The following is a 21,078-nucleotide window of genomic DNA, read 5'->3' as shown; positions in this document are numbered from 1 at the left end:
CGGGCTTTAAGAATCTACATAGATCGTACTAGTGCCATCAGGAAAACAGATTCTGTCTTCATCCTCTACGGATTCCATAGAAAAGGATGGCCTGCTAGTAAACAGACGCTGGCGAGATGGCTCCGAATGGTAATATCAGAAGCTTATTCTCATGCAGATCTCCCTATTCCGGCTAATGTCTCTACACACTCTACACATAAGGTAGGTACTTCTTGGGCAGCACAACAGAGTGCTTCAGCAGAACAGATATGTAAGGCAGCCACGTGGTCTTCCATAAACACATTCATTAGACATTATGCTTTGGATACTTTTGCCTTTCATGACGCAGACTTCGGGCGAAAGGTCCTCCTGTGCAATTAGGAGCGTCCCCACCACTAAAATGGCTTTGGGAATCCCAATGTTATCCTGTGGATAATCCTGTGGACCCAGTCAGAGAAATATACGTTATGGTAAGAACTTACCATTGATAACGTGATTTCTCTTATGTCCACAGGTATCCACAGGGATCCCACCCTGACGCATCTGATTTGAGGATCTAGACAATCACTAAAACCTCTTCCTTCTTGTATGGAAGAGTGTGCATATGTGTTCTTATCGCCTGTACAGGTCTCTGCTTGATGTTCCTGCCTAAAAACACTGTGGAAAGAACTGATCTGACTGAGTCAGTGGGCGGGACTATATAGTGGAGGCCCCAATGCATCCTGGGAGACCAGAAAGCTCGTGACCGTGTTGGTGCCATTTTTGCTGTCGCTCGACAATATCCCAATGTTATCCTGTGGATACCTGTGGACATAAGAGAAATCACGTTATCAACGGTAAGTTCTTACCATAACATATATTTCAGACACTCAGACATTTACTCTCCAGCTGGTAAAATGTCATGTCTTTGTTTATCCTCTTTCTTTTTCTCTCTCTTATTTATATGTACAAGAATATGCCACCAATCTATGGTCAATGCGTTGATTCTAAGATAAGATTACATTGATATTATTCATCCATTGTGCATCAAAGATGCTCAGAACATGACTCCCTTCATAGGACAAGTAGCAGGTAGTGTTAAGAATCCTGCTCCTTGCTACAGTAAAGGCAATGCACACAGCTGCACTACGTGGGTGTGACTATTTAGTGTCAAGGTATAAAGGTTTGTGGGAACTAGTGAGCAGGGGCTTCTGATGCCAATTGCACAAAAGCTATAGGAGAGATCCTTTCAATTATACAGAAAGCCAGTTTGAGGATGAACTTTTAGGGCATGGGGCTCCATGGTTGCTCTGGCTGGGCCACTTTAGGGCATCACCACCGTACTATGTCACCCTGTGTTTGTTTCTATTTACAACACGTTACTCTGTTCTGGGTGTCTGCCAATCTTAAAGTACAAGTTGCATCCATGATCTATTTATGATTTATTTATGACTGGCAATATTGACTGTCACAATATTTTGCAAAATTTTTGGTAATCTGTTTACATTTTTTTGCTAAACTACTGCAAATTCTGTAAATTGAAATTACTATGTTAAGTATACAGCAGTAATGGCAGCAGTGTAAAACTTGAACCAGTCAGGATCCTGGCGGCTGAAATACCGAAGCTGGAATCCCGACACTGCTCGGACTGCCAGCGCTGGCATCCCAACTGGGAGCACAATTCCAGCAGCAAAATCCCGACCACTGAGATCCCAAATGAGTATCTTCCGGGCCTCAGGAGAGTTTAGCTGTGAGGGGGGTAGATTTAAGCTACGGGAGGAGTGTTATGGTTAGTATACGGGGAGAAAGGGTCAGGGTTAGGCATCCTTGGGGAAGGTTAGGCTGCAGGGAGGGTGGATTAGGTTTAGGTTGCGGGAAGGTGGGCAAGGTTTAGGCACCACAAGAGAAATATAAAGAAATGTCAAGTGCGCAATAGCAGCTAGTAATCTCTCAAACTCCTATGAGGTCTCCTTCAACCCTTACCAAACAATGCTCAGGAATAGATAAAAATGGAGAATAATACTTAACCAGCGCTTCAAATTGTTTTCCGGGTCTGGTATACTCCTTGTGCATTCCCCGTTGTTAGGTAAATACTATGCACAAAGGAAGAAATTTATATAGTGAAATACCGTTTAGTACAATAAAAACAAAATACATAAATAATGTAATAGCAAAAATCCCAGAGCTTTAAACAAGTACAGCGAGTAATTACCAGATGATAAGAACTGTGGCCAAACAGTTCTTAAACAGCATGTGGGTTTAACTTGGGGGTTCCGGAATATCCCCCATAAACCTGCTTGATCTTACTGGATACACAATCTTTCCTCCGCTGTAAATCTTTTTAATGGCTCCAGGAACACCACCGACGTGTTTCAACCAGTGACGTGCGGTGGGGTGAGGAAGAGCCTTTCTTGTCATACTAACGTTTGTGCCAGAGTTTTGACTGTATAAAGTATATGAAAAATACAAAGAGTATGTTTGAAATATCTTCTTTGCATTATTCTAATAATTTCTATAGCCAAAACTCTGGAGTAAAAAGTGTATAGCAGGTGAGGCAGTGCCTCACCTGACTAACTTTTCTACACATCTCCGATCATAACACACCAATTTCCAGGAGTTTATACTGCTGCGCCTGTGTGTAATGCCCAGATGAACGCTTTGGCTGATATATTACATGTAAATATGGCTCTGGTGCTAAATAGTGCCTCCTGAGCTATTTAGCTCACCGCACATCTCTGGGTTCAACCCCGTGCTGGGGTCTTTTTCAAGGTGCAAACATACAGGTTTAAGCACCACTGAGGGAAGGTTAGGTTTGGTTGCACAGATGGGGGGGGGGAGGGGAAGCGGGGGAGTAATGTCAGGCTGTGAGAAGGGAGGGTTAGGAGAGCATTGGGGAAAGGCATGTTTTCTTACCTTGCCCCTATAAGGGTTCTGAACTTCGGGATGCCGCGGTCTGTATTTTGACTGCCGGCATCCCGACCCCCATCATATCGATCCCAACCCATGTGGAACTACACTTGCAAAACTGTAGTTAAGGTGGTATCATTGAAGTAGCACACAATCTCACTCTATATGGGCACATTTGTACCACTAATTTACAGTTTTACATCAAGAAAATGATCATTTTAAAATGAATTTCCTGTATTTTTCTGCAACCCCACAGTTCACTGTTATACATTTTTTTTCTATATATAGTACTTTGCTAAAGAAAATTACACAATAATGAAAATGATCTCTCCTTTAGCAGTCTCCTTACAGATAGGAAAGAAAGAAATATGTTTTCTTGCTCCTTTTCTTTGGCTTCTTATTTATTTCCAGTGATTGCTGTTTATTTAATCATCCATCAAATCGCTAAATAGCAGTATAAAATGTTTAGTGAATCTTTTTGTAAATAAATTATGAGCTTTATATTGTGTACTTTGTCTTTATAGAAAAATCTCAGTATTAGAAGGACATGCTTATTATTCAACACAATATGCACATTTCAAACAGAATAACATTTCATAGACAAGCATAGCTTTAAGCCCTTTTTCTTCTTTGCTGCTGTAGTCCAGCTTTTGAAGGTGAGGTGAGCACAAAAATGTTACCTTTTGTTTTGCTTTTGATCGTTGTATGTACCACGAGATTCCACGTCTGTCTCTTTGAAGCTCACACTATCTGCTGCTCCTCTGTCTCTTGTTTTGCCTAGTAATCCCACTTGCCTCGACTTTCTTTTAGCTTTATATCTTCTCTTAAAGCTTTAACTTTGCAATTCCTTCGAGCATCATGCCAAAAATACATGACTTGACTGCAAGTATTTCAATGTCACTAAAATACTCACTTTGTCAATTATAAGTCTAAAAGAAACAACTACAAAATTATGGTTAGGTGGGACAAATGTAGTATTTATTTATGTTAAAGTCCTTCATATTCTTCTTAGTTTATTTTGTTAGATGCTTACATTTAATGTCCAAAAAAAAAAAAGTATTTATATATTTTTTATTAGGAAATAACTTTCAAGATGTTTTTGGAAGTTGTTTTTATGTTGCAACATAGTAAACAGTGTTCTATGTAATGTAAATAACAAGATGTAAATGAACCCTACCTAGTCATACTTTTGTATTTTAAATAATGTCATCATGGAAAAACCAATATTGTTTTTGCATACCTTCCAACATGACAGTCGACAGGTGGTCTAAAAGCTCCGCTTCTGGACTTTCATCTTACTGTATGACTGCCGGCACCTGTTTTGAACAGGTTAATGGATAAGAAAGGTGTTTCAGCACAGGTGATGGCAATCATAAATTAAGAGGGAAGTCCAGGAGCAGAGCATTCTGTCCCTCCTGGAGAGGGTCATGTTGGCAAAACAGTTGGGAATGAATGTAAAGATGACAATTGTCTTACTCAAATAAACTTCAGTCGGTTTCCAGATTCTGACAAACGAGCAACATCTACCTAACTGCTCATCATTAATATAACACATTTTTGCACCACAATAGATGCCATTTTGTTAACACTTAATCCTGTTGTCTGAATCTGACTACAGTTTGTTCTCCTACCAAAGGTTCTGGTATGGTCATGCCATTTCAGCAACAGAGTGGTTAAGTTCTTCTCTCAGCCATTTATAATATGCACATGTGCTCCCCTATTTTAATGCTTTCTCTCCCAACACACTGGACCAGATCATTAAAGGTGCCCATACACTAGACAATATTATGAGCGATTTGGCCATTTCTGATGTATTGGAAGTACAAATCATTCATAATAGTGCAGATCGTTCAGTGTCTGTGACTGATAACGATGCACAGTCCTGCTGGTCATTGGTCAGAGCTTCTGATCTTCCCTACTGCAGGGAAGATATGAAGCTATCGTCAATGACCGCATGCTCCTGGATGTAGCCACTCCCAGATCTTAAGATATATCTTATGTGTATTGTACTATATTGTTTGCCCAGGACTGCCAGAGAGCTGCTGGTGGAGGTCAAGGGAAATCATTAATAAGAAATCATCATTTACAGGTCATCTAGTGTATGGGCACTGTAGTCTAAAGGTAGCTGCACATTATGCGATACTTTGGTTGAACTGACAATCAACACACATTTTCTGTCAGTGGAAGAGCCCAATAGTAGCACACATTAAGTATTTTTTATATATATTCAGATGTGTCCTCCTACAAGTATCTTTTTATACCATATAAAGTGATTCCTGGGCTGTGCAATTTTTCCTCCATTGTGCTACTTATTCAACAATTTTGCATCTGAGTTCACTTATAATGAAATTAGTAAACTGTGTACTTTGACATGGCTAAGTAGCAAAGTCCATGGCTATTTGGCATGACATGAGGATGAATGTATGTATTGGAAACATCTGCATAAGTGACCAATTTTCTGCCAAACCACACTGAATTTACAAATGTCTGTCCAGAAAGAGGATAAGATAATCAAGATAATCCATACAAAACAATAGGCAGATTTCCAAGAATGCACAGACTACACAATGGGGGTCATTTCGAGATGTTCGCTAGCTGATTTTGGTCGCTGCACAGCGATGAGGCAAAAAAAGGCACTTCTGCGCATGCGGCACAATGCGCACGCGCGTCGTACTATTACAAAGAACGATGTAGTTTCACACAAGGTCTAGCGAAGCTTTTCAGTTGCACTGCTGGCCGCAGAGTGATTGACAGGAAGAGGGTGTTTCTGGGTGTCAACTGACCATTTTTGGGGTGTGTTAGGAAAAATGCAGGCGTGGCTGGGCAAACGCAGTGCGTGTTTGTGATGTGAAAACAGGAACTGAACAGTTTAAAGTGATCGCAAGCACTGAGTAGGTCTGAAGCTACTCTGAAACTGCACAAATTTTTTTTGTAGCCACTCTGCGATCCTTTCATTCGCACTTCTGCTAAGCTAAAATACATTCCCAGTGGGTGGCGGCATAGCGTTTGCACGGCTGCTAAAAACTGCTAGCGAGCGAACAACTCGGAATGACCACCAATATCTGGTGATTTTTGTCTGATATTTAATAACAATGTTGAAAGATCACATAATCTAACGATTTTTGGACCATTTTACCGGTGTTTGTCCAAAACTCTTATGCCTACACACTATAGGGGAGATATACAAAGCCAGTCAGCTCCTAATTGACTTGTTATATGCTGTGTTTTAAACCAACAGTTAGGAACTGATTGCTAGTACTTTTTCTCCGTCCACCTTACCACTCTCCTAGGCTTAGCAGTGGCAGATCTAGACTTTACTTGTAGGAGGGGAGAAGGTTTAAGAATTATGACTCCTCCCCTCTCATCATAGTCCCTCCCATTTAGTTATGTCCTCCTATTTTCAATATTGATGAAGAAAATATTTATATTAAAAAAATAAAAAAATAAAAAAATAAAAATTATATATATATATATATATGTATGTGCCAGTAGAGGAATGGGCGCACTTGGGTTGTTTTTCCACCCAATATTCAACGGGGAAAAACAGCAGTCTCCCTAAGATATTTACTCCTAATTTGTGAGCATAAAACCACATTTAACATGTTCCATGTAAAATTTATTACAACATAAAAGCAATGATACAAAACGGTATAGTATCTCTTCTTGCAGATAACACCATATAGTACAGAGGACCAGTTGAAATAACTTTGATAGATTCCTCCTTCTCCTTTGACAATTCGGAGATTTGATGTTTATGAACAAATAACCCGACGCGTTTCGTCTTACTCTAAGACTTCATCAGGGGTATGTCTCTAGTGCTTGATAAATACTGTTAGTGCATCAATAAACTGGCAATTACGTATTCTGGATACTTGAAAAAACCACACACCGGTGGGGTACACAGGTGAAAGTTAGATTAAGCCTTATGGTTAAGTGCTTGAATAACAAGTTCAAACGCATAGGCCTGAACGCAAGTTCAAATAGGTATGTGACCTTATGATTCAGGGATTTGGATAACAAGTTCAAATACACAGGTCTACCACAATTTCATATGCGTGTGTAACCTTGCCAGCAGCTACAATAGCTTCAAGTCACAACCATATTGATGAAGAAAATATTTATATTAAAAAAATAAAAAAATAAAAATGTTATATATATATATATATATATATATATATATATATGTCTCACAGGCTACCTATACAAGCTATAAGTGACCATAATAAGCAATTACAACAAATTTCCCAGGTGCTATTTTTTTGCGGTGACTTAGCTAAGTACCAACCCATTATACAGGTGCTTCCTTCTGAGGCATTTTTTGGGGGATATAGTCAGGATCCCAGCAGTAAAGATCCCGATGATCAGCATACTGATGCCAGGATCATGGCTGCCAGAATGCTGACCCCTAACCATCCCCACCGCAGCCTAACCCTAACCCATCCCTACTGCAGCCTATCCCTAACCATCCCCTCTTGCAACCCTACTCTAACAGTATCCTTCATCAGTCTAACACTAGCACTAAATATAACCCTGAGACTCACCGTTGGGATCCATTGGTATTTTGACTGTCATGATTCCAGAGTCGGTATTGTGGGGCCAAGGGCTATTCCCACACGTGGGTGTCCATGATACCCATAGAGTGGGAATAGAACCTGTGGTGAGCACAGTGAGCCATCGAGCCCGCTGCATGGGGAGCACAATGAGCCCGCAAAGAACTTAATTGTGCTCACCCCCCTACCGGCCATCCAACAGTCTGGATCCCCCGGTCGATATTGTGACTGGCTGCCTCCAGACTGCCGGTCACACTTACCGAACCCAAATAATCTCTCCCTGTAAGTGAAACAAGAGAAGTTATCTTTTCTCAAAGGAAAATGCTGGAGTGCACTTGCCACCTGCCCATGCACAGGGGGAGATATATCAATCCTGAGAGAGAGATAAAGTGGAGAAGTTGCCCAAAGCAACGAAACGACTTTTAGCTATAATTTATCTGGTCTATAAAATGGCAGTTAGTAGCTAATTGGTTGCTATGGGCAACTTTTCCACTTTATCTTCAAGAATTGATATCTCTACCCTGAAGTAAAGTCAGGATGCATGGGTCCACGGTAAGGATTCAATGATTACCTTACAAGGTCCAGCATATATCGCTTGTATTTTGACTTTTTTTTTTTAAAGTAAAACTAAAAAATAAACTCAGAACTAATTTGAGTACATAAATAGAGTACAGAATGGTAACAGTTACCAGAACTCTCTCCTCAGATATGGCTGATAATGTTAATGAGGAGCTGCACCCAGGCAGCCAGCAGCACAATCACCTCCCGAATCTCCGGCATGACTCTTCCACCCAGCAGGATTTCATGGGCGCTCACGCAGCACCACCCACCCCAACTGTCTGCCCAGCCTTTTACCACTTACTCCGGGACAGCGGATCGGGTCCGTGGCAGCTGGTTCAGGCATAAGCATGCAGAAAGCTATCTGCTCCGCACCTGAGCTGATCGGCTGTTCGCCGCGGCAGGAGCCGCCGGCGGCGTGGCTGCACATGGGCTCAGAGGAGGAGGGGGAGGAGAGGTATGGAGCTGTAGGGAGGCCAATCACCCCCTCCCAATCCGCCACTGAGGCTTAGTACATCTCCCCTAATACGATAAAACAGGCTGATCACCCACTTATTGGCAGATTGACCCAATAATTGTAATGTATGCAACAACTGTAGCTTAATATTGGGATTACATCAGTTAAAGTTTATTCTATACTTTATGCCATATCTGGGAATACCAGCAACTTATTCTGAAACTTCACTTCTTGGTCTTTATCAGTTATTATTCCTGCGTTGTGAGAACTATAGCAGTTCTTTATCTGACAAGCTATTTTGCATTTACCTAGTTCTGTATTTATGCTTATCCTTTTTAAATCAATTAATTTAATTCGTAATGCAGTACAACAAACAAAACAATTCCCCGCAGGCAAGTGTCAATTGAGTAAACATAACAGCGTATGCAAAAATTACAGAGTACCAACAGCAAGAGTGTAATAATAACAGTAATAACATGTAACATGTAAACCAGGCTTCTCCAAAAGAACAGTACTCACAGAACAGATACAAGAAGGAGACAGGGAAAAAGAAACAAATGATTCTAATAAATGAAGTGTATGCCCCCACCTCGCAGGGTACCCCTAGGTGAGAACAGCATAAAAGGAATGATACTGTGCAGACTATACAGCATGACGTTTATGAAATGCTCTCCTGCATATGTGAATAGATGTTGCATCATTCATGGTCTCATTAACCAGAGCTACAGTATCCACTGCATCACACAAAGCTTCCCTTGCCATCCACCCCCACAGCTGTTACAACTCTCACTAAGGATGTGAGAGTGAAAACATATTTAAAGAAAGACTTGGTAGGCAAACTTTCTATATCAACTCAAACATACTTGCCTACTTCTGAAAACTAGTTTCAGGGAGATTCTTGTTGGCAGTAGAATGTTTTGAAACATATATCATTATAATATAATATTAGTAAAAAAAAATATAGTTTGGATATTTTTCAAGTATTTATACTAACATTACTGCCTGTAATTTGTTTGCAACTGTTCTGTGTTTTTTCCCTCACTTTACAAAATATACATGATAAATGCCTATGCAATAAATTTAAATTGCAGTTTGACCTTTGCGTGAAATCAACTTTGAGCACATATATCTTTCTGGGTCCACTGAGAATGAAATGTATGTGTTTGGGAGTATTAGATGTTATTGCACTGTGAACACTGGACTGCCTACAACTTGTCGGCCCTACCTAGATTTATTGGCTGTGCTGTTCCCATACCTTTATAGTAGCCTTCAAATCATTACCTATACCAATAATCTAGTTAAAGACCACTTACTGTAGGCAAATATGAAGAATGGATTGTTATACATAATACTACAGAATACTTGTTGGTCCCATGAGCTACTACTTACAGGAATTGTGTTTGGGATCCTGATAGCCATTATTTTGATGTTCCATTTTAGATATATATTGACTTTGAACGTATATTTTGCCTAAATATATGCTAAGAAATTACCATAGCCAGAAGAGCTTCCAAAGGTCGCAGTTGTGATGTCCCTCTGCTTTCAACAAGAAGCACTTACCTTACTATGTAGTTACCTAAGGATTACTAACCATAAATCTTACCAACAGCCACAGTACACTTGCAGCAGCAGATGCTGATATAAGAAGATTGCTGTCACACGGGGGTCAGCAGGCTGTGTTTTCTCCAGCCAGGGGACCAACAATGGATTTATAACAATGAATGTGTTAAGGCTGTGTCCATCCAGGGGTGCTGCAGTGTTGTCCATCAAAGGGTTAGGGCTGCTTTGTCTAGGGGTGCTCTGTCTGTGCTGTGCACTTCCAGGGGTGCTGTGTTGTCCATCCAGGAGTGTTGCAGTGTTGTCTATCCAGAGGTGCTGCAGTATTGTCCATCAAGGGGCTGGGGCTGCTTTGTCCTCCAGGGGTTCTCTGTCCATGCTGTGTCCATCCAGGGGTGTTGTGTTGCCCATTCAGGGGTGCAACCCCAGTGTAAAAAAATAATAGCTATATATATATATATATATATATATATATATATTTTTTTGCCATATCCCAGTGTACAGATGGAGCTACGCTAGTCGTGGCTCCATCTGTCACTGAGAACGCCTCCGAGACTAGATGGATGGATTGCTTAGTCATGTCGGGAGCGCACACCTGTGATGTAGCCGCCTCAGATGAGTGTGGCTTCATCTGTACTATAATGTTATTGTGACACTGTGACACTGATGATGATGATGATGATGATGTGTTGATGCCGAGGATGTTGTTTGTTAAAATTAGGCCTCAGTGTGAACATTTCTTCCCATAATATGAAAATGCTAATTGTCCTGCCATGGCAAAGTGAGAAAAAAAAAGCCACCTCTTATGTGTGGAATTATTTCTACCCAATTCCGGACAACAACTGTCAAGACACCTGTACCATCTAAAAGCTTGACACAGTTGGGGATACCAGACAAAATCGCAATTAAGAACATTTAGGATGGATTTAAGGTGGCCAAAGGATATGAATTTTTAATCTCAAGGGATTAAGGGGGTCATTCCGAGTTGATCATAGCTGTGCTAAATTTAACACAGCTACGATCATCTTCCCTGACATACGGGGGGATGCCCAGGACAAGGCTAGTCCGCACTGCATGTCTGTGCCATTCCCCCCTTGCACAAATACAAAAGCAGTGCACAGCGGCGATGCCTTTGTATTTGAGGAGTAACTCCCGGCCAGCGCAGCTCCTGTGGCTGCAGAGCCGGCCCTAACCAATATGATGCCCTAGGCAAAATTTTGGCTGGAGCCCCCTAGCACTGCCGCTAGTTCTGCAGGAGATGCCTGGCATGAGTCAGCTGGCAGCTCTGTTAACGTTGGGCGCCTTTTGTTTATGAAAATGCATCTTATTTGCATTTCTATGTGACTAGGATGCACAAGCAGCTTCTGCTGATTAAAATGATATGCAGCATGCTTATATTCTGTGTGCGACTGCGGCTGAATCTGCATCCGAAATGCTACATTACAGTGATTTCCAGGAATACACTGCAACGTAGCATTTCGTATGCAGATACAGCCGCAGTCACACACAGAATATAGGCATGCCGCATATCATTTTAATCAGCAGAAGCTGCTGGTGCCCCTAAGCATACCAAATGCCATAGGCATTTGCCTAGTTTGCCTATGCCTAAGGCCGGCTCTGTGTGGCTGGCCGGGAGTTAATTGTCGCTGCCACTGACCACAGCAGCTGCGTGAGGCGTCATGCATCCGCCACGGCCCGCCACCCCCAATGGACCGCCTGCGTTGGCCGGACCGCTCCCCCTAAACAGCGGCTTCACGCCGCCATCCAGCCCCTTCCCGCCCAGCGACCGCCTCTGTCTCAGAGGCGATCGCTAGGCAACAAAGGCTGCCATGCGCCTGTGCACTGCGGCACTGGCGCATGCGCAGTTCCGACCTGAACGCTGCGCTGCAACAAACTGCAGCGAGCGATCGGGTCGGAATGACCCCCTAAGCCTTGAAAGCACATTGTTCTTGGGAAGTGGATGCAACTCTGCAAGCTGGCTGTTAGGACTGTTGGGTTCATATAATTCACCCCTCCTGTGTTTCTATTCCCAGTCACTTCTTACTTAGGCATTGCTCACTCAATGCAGTACATTTTTTATATAAATTCTCACATTTAATCCACTCTAGCCTGGTTACACATTCCTTTCAAAGATAGCATGTATGAGTGTGAAAATCTATTAACACTTGGAACCTGCTAGGGAACTGTATTACCTCTACAATGAAAAGGTTAAAATCAGAATAAATGCTGAGGATACAGTATTTTTCAGTGCAGAACTGCACTGTCTTCTGAAAGTTGTCTCCCACCATTTTGTAAGTCATGGCTGCAACCAGAATCTTTGCCTGCAGCCTTGGACATTTTGTGCTTTAAAAAAAAAAATATCTGTAAAATTTTATAGAGTGCTGCCTTAAAATATCAACTACATCAATGGAGTAAATGTAATAGTTTGTATCTTGCAGTCATTTGTGAGATTTTAAATGGTCAATGCTTTTATGTTATTTTATAATTTATTATTATATAATTATATAATAAATATTATTATGTAATGAAATCAATTCTTTAATATCATATACATTATTCAGCCAATTGTTATACATAATCCATTATAATATTTTGAGTATGTTTGTAGGGTTCCTTCAATTGTTCTCTAGAATATGTAAGCTAATTATGTAGGTGTTTCATAATTTTTCACATAAACAACATAAATAACAAATAACCTGTTCTAAAGGGTCTGCCTGATATTGAATGATGAAACAGTCAGTACAGTTTATTAACAGGTATTTAAGCACTATTGCAGCATAATATAATAGTAACAGATGAAATCAGTATAGAGAATTCTGACACCGTAATCCCCACAGGGTCAGGACACTGACACTGGAATCCAAACAGCCGGCATCCCGAGCATAAGTATAGCAAACAGGTTAGGTCCGGTGATAAGGGGGTGGGGAGGTTAGGTTTAGGCACAACCTCCTGGGGATGGTTAGGCTGTGGGGGGTTATTGTTAGGCACCACCAGGGAGAAGTTAGGGTTAGGCACTAAGGGGGAGGTTAGGGTTAGGCTGCAGGAAGGCAGGGTTAAGGGTTATGAGAGGTGGAAACATACTTACCTCTCTCCTGTCTGGATTTCAAACATCAAGATACTGGCATTGGCTTTGTGACTGCCGATATATTGTCCACCAGTCAATTATACTGAACCCTTTAAAACGGATTCAGTATGATATCCCGGCTGTTGGGATCCCAGCTGTCGGGATACTGGTGGTCAGTAGACCGATGCCGGGAACCGAACAGCCAGAATACCGGCAGTGAGTGTGTCCCCTCGCGGGCTCGCTGTGCTTGCCGCACTTCAGGCTCGGTGGCGACCTTAGGTCGCCATAGGGTTATATTCCCCCTTGGGTGGTGGCGTGGACTCTGTGTGGTTGTTGGTATTCTGACCGCCAGTATTTCACTGTGTGTCAAGATTCCAGCATCGGTATCCTGGCCGCCGGGATCCCGGCAGCCAGCAAATTGATTGTTTCCCTTTAAAATATAGTGGGCTGATTCTGAGTTAGGACAAAAGCAAAGAAAGAAAAACAAAGTAAATCTGCACCTGGAAAAACCATGCTGCTATGCAAATACACTAATTTATTCCATGCAGGCTAAATGCTGGCTGAATTTGCATGTAGCTGACAAATGATGAGCAGCTTTATTTTTACACTACTGTGCAATTTTGTTTTGAGTTAGGGCATGCCCCTCCCTAATCTAAATCTCTCTGCACGATTTAAATCTGCCCCATCTGCTGTGCAACATGGTATTGCTAAGTGCGATGTTCCTTTTTTATGTTTTTGTGGTTTGGTTAAGGATACCAGGTAAAAATTGTCATAAAGCATATAAAATATATTAAACATATATTTACAACTTTGATTTTATTGCTGATTTATATTGGATAGTATGTTTGATAGTAAAGTGTTTGCCTATGTTGAACATGTTGTTGCACTGCTGCTACAAAGAACAAGTAGAAATTGCACACATCAGGCATTTAACAATGCAGCTCCAACCAGGAAGGATGACATGAGGAGAGGTGGACTCTTCACTGATGGAGTCATGTGATCATGCAAATACACAATTGCTCCTTAAATAAAACTGCATGTTTCACAGTGCAGTGAATTACCAAAAGTACAAGAAACTATTAATACGGTACAGGGCTGGTTCTAAACCTTGAGGCGCCCAGGGCAAAGGTTTCCTATGGCCCCCCTGGTAAAACAGAGTTGGCGCGTACCCAAAAATAGGGGTGTGGCCACAGTTATCCCCCAGTAGCTGTGCACCCAGTAGTTGTGCCCCCTGTAGCTGTGTCCCCCAGTAGCTGTGCCCTCAGTAGATTTGCCCCCTGTAGTTGTGCCCCCAGTAGATGTGCCCCCTGTAGTTGTGCCCCCTGTAGTTGTGCCTCCAGTAGTTGTGACCCCTGTAGTTGTGCCCCAGTAGCACCGCTTAGAAACACACACAATAAAAAAAAAACTACTCAATACTTACCAGTCCCGCTCCTTCTTCCGGACTGCTGCTGCACTGCCCACCATCTCTGGCCGCCGGCTCCTCTCTATGGGAGAGACGTCATGACATCTCTCCCATAGCAGCGCCGCACTGATACTATTATGACCTCTAGTGTCTGTCAGTGGAGCCGGCTGCAGCAGGTGCCCACACAGCCCATGGTGCCTGCTACAGCCAGGCTGAGGAAAGCGGGGATCAATAGTGGCTCTTGCCACGGCGGTGGCGGTGCCATGGGGACAGCGGTGCCCCGGGCAAAAAGCCTGCTTGCCCGTGGCAAGAACCGCTACTAATACTGTGTGATAGCACTGAACTGTCAATCGTTAACAGTAAATGCACAACTGCTGTGCCACAACATAGTGCTGGGACACAGCTGTGGTGCATTGACTATCAACTATTGACAGTTAAGTGACAGCTTATCAAAATAGCTTTGTGAACTATTTGCTGCTGTGTAGAAGTAGATCTAGGGGGCTATTTACTAAGCCTTGGATGGAGATAAAGTGGATGGAGATGAAGTACCAGCCAATAAGCTCCTAACTGCCATGTTACATGCTGGGTTTGAAAAATTACAGTTAGGAGCTGGTTGATTGAGACTTTGGGGTTTATTTACCATGGATGGAGGTGAAGTCTACAGAGATAAAGTGCCAGCCAATCAGCTGAGCCCCTTGATAAAGATATATATAGTAAATACTGCCAGTGCATGTATGATAATGTACCAGATTAATAACAGCAATGCACTGTAAAAATACAGCATTGTCTTATACAGTACAACTTAACGCATACCTCCCAACTATCCTGATTTTTGCAGAACAGTCCAGCATCTATTCATACGAGACAGAGGGACTGGGGGCAAGTCAGCAGCTTACAGAGCCCCAGGCATGCCCCCTCAGTAACAAAAATGGGAGGCATGGCTTTAGATAGCGGCATTCCTGTGAAGCCATGCCCCTTTTGGCGATGCCAAAGCCCGTGATTGTGTATATTGGGAGGTATGTGACTTGTCTATAATGTATAATTCAGGTACACAGTCTGATCCCTAGTGGAGGAGAAGGGGGGGCCTATTGGGGGTTCCCCATGTACCCCTAAGGGTCAGTCCACCCCTGTTTAAGAATTTAGGTATCTTTCTGTGTGTTGTATGTAAAGCAAAATACAAATATGGCAATAAGTGTGCATATACTTTTTTGCTCATACACACATGGGGCAACTCTAAATATTCCCCCTATCTATGATGCTTTAGAAAAAGTTGTGCCTCTTGTGAAGAGCAAATCATAAAGAGACTCCTCCCTAACAATAATATTTATATGCTTTGGAGTGACCTTATTTATTTATCTTTGTATTGATTCCTTGGTTCATTGTAATAGGCTCAATACTCACTTATACTGTATAGCTCACTTGGAAACAGAAACAAATGAATTCCTATTACCGGTACTTATATCTAACAATTCTGTAGCATTTCCCAGTTAAAACACCTGCTCACCTTTGAAAAAAATATTATTGTCTATTGTATTCTGTCCCCACCTCCCAACACGCACCCACACCTCTTTCCAATACATATTTACTTGTCCTTTTTATTTTAGTTGCCTTTAATGTTATTCAGAAACAGTACATAACTGAAAATTGATTTAATGTAGTCAGTACTTACTATATCTATATCAGTTTCTGGTTAATTGGTATAATTAAGAAAAAAATAAGTTTCTCAAACAACTCAATTCAAATTAACAAAAAGTGCAAATGTTAAATATTGTTTGGAATTTTCATTTGTAGACATATTTAAACATAAAATTACTGCTACAAGTTGATTTTTCACAAGACGTTCAACTGAACAAAATCAGGTTACAGACTTGCTTTTGAAATGTCAGCACTATTAATATTTGCACGTTTGTTCATTCCACGGTAAATCCTATGACAGAAAAGCTTTTAGAAGAGATATGTCAAACTACCTGCTGAGATAGAGACCATTTGCTAACCATAAAAAGATCTTAATAGGAAAATTTCTGACCCATATATGTTTTTGCAACCACAGGATATTGTTATGTGTACTTTTCAAAAGCGTCAGAGAAACAAAGTTTGTGAAAAAATAATAATGTAAATACATACTTTTTGTCTTAATGTTCTCAAAAATCATGTTCTGTTCAGAACAAACTTTTAATGGAATTCACTAAATTGCTTGGCACTCAGGTTGAGGCATTCAGTCACATGATCATTGCTTTTTATTATACGAGAAATCAAAACTGCCAAGGATCACCTAATGTCTCTGGTTGCAGGTACAAAGACAGTTTATCAGCATGCTTTAACACAGCAAAAATAATCCAAAAGGCCTGACTGTGCACAAAATTGCCTCATGACTTATCCAGTCATTTAATATTGCAGATGCAATATTTCAAAAAGAATGCAACCATGGAAAGGGGTACATTACCCCTGTAAATATACATTCACTGCATGATTCAAAATGGTTAATAAATCCTAAAGAAATACAGTACAGCTACAATTTTGGGATTATCACTGCTTTTTTTTAACAATAGATCATTATTAAAATAATTGAGTATGTATCCAATAACCTGCCCATTGTTTTTTCTTTATAAAGTTGTTTAAAACTGTTTGGCACAACATAAAAATGTGATTAAACCATGCCATGCATTCCTTCAGTCACTATTTGCAAATAATTTGAATTTGTTTTGCACTGCTAATGCCACAAAAGCATAAAGTATGTGTACCCTGTACATCACTAGTGTATTTGCATGCTATAGTGGTGCAACAAAGATGCCAATGGCTGATATTCAATTAAGTGTAAAGAAACATCAGTAGCGAAAAACAGACTATTTTTCCTGATGTTACTCCAATTATTATTATTATTATTATTATTATTATTATTATTATTTTTTTTTTTTTTTGGGGGGGGTAATCCAATTAGGTCACCCTAAAAAAGTAAATTTTCTACTGAAAACACACAGGTTCAGTGAAATCTGTGTGTTTTCGTTTGAAACAGTCCCATTTTCAGATGAAAACAGGCTGTTTTGGGGGTATTTTGTTTTGCCTGCCTGAGGCAGGTGAAACAAGATCTCCAATAAGCCGTGGCTCGTATAATTGATTGTAGTATTTTAGGAACTCATTAATACTGTAGGTAGAAAATATTACACAATGATGAGAAAGCCTCCTTAAAGAGATATTTAAAATGAAAATAAAACAAGAATGAAGATTCTCCATACATTATCATCTTTGGTACACCTGTTAGATAAATGTTTCCAGAATACTCTGACGAAAGATAAACAATCAATAATTTACTCTATATGTTCAATCTATTCCCCAACACCTGACAATCCCCCACCCCCACTCCAAACATGTAAGGATGGGAAAATAAACCTCTATTTCTAAGAAAACTCCTATCTGGTTAGTATGCAAATATCCAACCTTTCTGTCTGAGTCTTGAGAGGAAAGATCATTTCATTTGACAGAACTTATTTGCCATCTGTTCCAAAAACCATTTGCTAATTCCATGTGATTACCTAGGGTCAATCAGAATCCTACACTATAAAAGGGCAATTTAATTATTTCTTTTGCTGTCTGAAGTATAAAACTCTTTGTGACTGATCAAACAAAATGCTTATTAGCAGTTACAAATGGGAAATTCTAAAATGTTAAATAATAAAAGTGGAATTAAGATATAAGGAGGGTTAATTTTGTTTCTAAAAAGTCTGCACTTTCTTCAGACCAAAAATATAGATCAGAAAGCATGGGGTATTTTTCATAAATTGTTAACCGTAAATAACAGACTAATGACATATTTATGTATGAAACTAATTACATATTTATGTATGGAATAATGCACTCCCTACTTTAAACTATGTGGATATTAAAAGATAAATAGGTTTGTCATCATAAAAATATATAATTTTTAATACAACTCCTGCTGTGGTTATATTTAATATTGTAATTAAAGTAGCGGGTACCTTATGCTTTAGAATGCACAAATTTTCCTAAATTGTTAATATCAGAACTAATTCTTTATGTATATATCAACATAAATAATAAATAGACAGGATGGATAGGTTGTGAGATAATATAGAGGGGTTATATGAGTATGGGAATAGATAAATGCAGTTAATCAATCAGTTTATTGGTCCACCAAATAAAAGTATGACCCAAAATAGGTACAATTATCAGTGAAGAGTTAATAAAAGGACAGTAGTCATACAATTAAATAATTCTGTAAGTTCAGAAAGTCCCAAGTATAGTTGTGTTACTAAGTAAAAAAGTATAGTCAGTATCCAGCCAGAGTCCTTTTGCTACAAACAATGGTGGCATGTGGTGTCACTGTAAAGGCATGCTGCAGTGCACAGTAGTGTGGCAGTACCATTATTTAGTGTTCTGCTCTTCTGACTACTGAAAATGGCATATACTGTATACCTCTGCTGGTGCTGTATTCCTGTGTAAGTCTCGGGAGGCTGTGGGTCTGCTTGCAGACTTCCCGTCTTAGCCGCATTAAACACTTAGTGGCAATAAAGCGGGATCGATGATTCTTCTATTTATGTGTTTCACCTGGCAAGGCTTACTCAGGATTGCACATAGTCGATTCCCCAGTCTGGCATTCTATTAATGGGTGAATTACAAAGTCACTTCCCCCCCTTCTTAAGTCTTATATGTGTGTGGGTGTTCCGCCCTTAGTACATGAAGATGGACAGTGGAACTAGTGACGTGAGGACCCAGCCATTCTTCTTCATTGCCTTCTGGTACAGGCCTTTGTCCATCTTATTTATTGTTTATAAACCTTTTGATGTCTGGCACCTCAATTTGGAACTTGTTTCCAGACTGCCTAGTCATTTTCTGTTACCATTATGGTATATTGTTGCCCAGATGAACTTGAAGCTGCTAGAACTGTGATCTGGTGCAGCCACTTCTGTAATCTCCTGTCACTTTGCAGACTCCTCTGCTCTCAGGATGACTCTGGATGAAAGTCTCTATAATTGTGACTAACTCTATAATGGTGGGGTGTGGTTCTGCTGTAGACCCTGTGGTTTTGATTTATGGTTTGATGTATAATGAGATATTGGAGAGACTTTGCCCACTTCTGGAATCTGTGGGAAAGCCACTTTGTTGCGGAAGTAAACTACACAGACCCACTTGAGAATGTCACTGATACAGTGGCAACTGGAGTGTCTGCTGAGTCCGAAATGTTCCTTTTTTTAAGCATGAATGTGGAGCCAGAGAAGGATGAGAGCAGTAGTGGGGCATAGTCTGATGTACCTCCTACTGAAATAGAAAATATTGTTGAACCAGTTCATCATCTACCTAATCTTGAAGTCAGAAAAGAGCAGTTAAATGGCCCTACTGTGGTAAAAGCTATGGAGAATGTAAAAGTAATTGACAGAAATCCAGTAAACCTTGATGGTAGGTCATACCCTCACCTGGCAGTATGTTAGGATTTTTTGTTTCAAGTGACCAAGAAAGGTCTAACATATTGTGAAACAATTGGTAGACCTCAAGGCATATAGAAGAACATGTTAACCCTGGTTCATGGTCACATACTGTATTTGCAGGTCACCTAGGGGTAGAAAAAAATGAATTTAAAGAGAATTTTCTGGCCTGAATGTCAGTACCATGCTCCAAAGCCACATTTTAAATGTCAGCTTGTCCTGATAGCCATTATTGAAGGTCTTTTTAGAGAAAAGCTATGGATTTGGTTGGACCTCTAATAAACTCTGTCCAGGGTTATCAATATACAGTATTTTACTGATAATGGATTATGCTACCAAATAATTGTAAATGTTAACATTGCACTATACATAAACAGAGACCATTGCTATAGAACTAGTACATGTTTTTAGCAGATTGATAATACCTACGGAAATCCTGACTGATCAGAGCACTACATTTATGTTGAAACTCCTGAAAGAATTGTGCCACCTGTTTAAAATGACTGTTAAGAGCCTCTGTGTATCATACCCAAACTGATGGTTTAGTGGATAGGTTTAACAAACTTTAAAAACCATACTAAAGAAAGTGGTGGATAAACATGGAAGAGATTGGGATTATTAGCAACCTTATTTATTGCTGGCCATTAGAGGGGTTCCCTCAATCCTCCATGGGGTTTTCACCATTTGATTTGTTGTATGGTAGACATCCAAGATGATTACTGAACATTGCAAAGAAGACATGGGAGGGGCAATCTAGTCAATATAAAACTGTTATTGAACATGTCATTTAGAGAGATGTAGTTATGTGACCGCTGGTCAGGAGAAAGCTGGTCACAATACCGACACCGGGATCCTGCCCCTCACAATCCCGACAGTTGGCATGCCAACTAACAGGGACTATTCTTGCTCGTGGGTGTCCATAACACCAATAGAGTGGCAATAGAACCTGTGGTGAATGCAGCTTGCCACTGAGCCCGCTGGGGCTTCGTGACGCTCACCCCCCACAGCCTGGCATCTAAAAGCCGGCATCCCAGTATCAGTATGGTGACCGGTGGTCTCCCGACCCCAATTTCTCTCAGATGCCGGAAAGAGAGGCTGAAGTGGTGTTGATAGTTAGAGAGCATTTGGAACAGGCCCAACTGGCAAAGCAGGTACAATTGCAATGCCCAGTTGCACATCTGTGTTCC

This window comes from Pseudophryne corroboree, chromosome 5 (assembly GCF_028390025.1).
Source record: "Pseudophryne corroboree isolate aPseCor3 chromosome 5, aPseCor3.hap2, whole genome shotgun sequence".
NCBI classification, from domain to species: domain Eukaryota; kingdom Metazoa; phylum Chordata; class Amphibia; order Anura; family Myobatrachidae; genus Pseudophryne; species Pseudophryne corroboree.
This window is presented reverse-complemented; position numbering follows the sequence as displayed.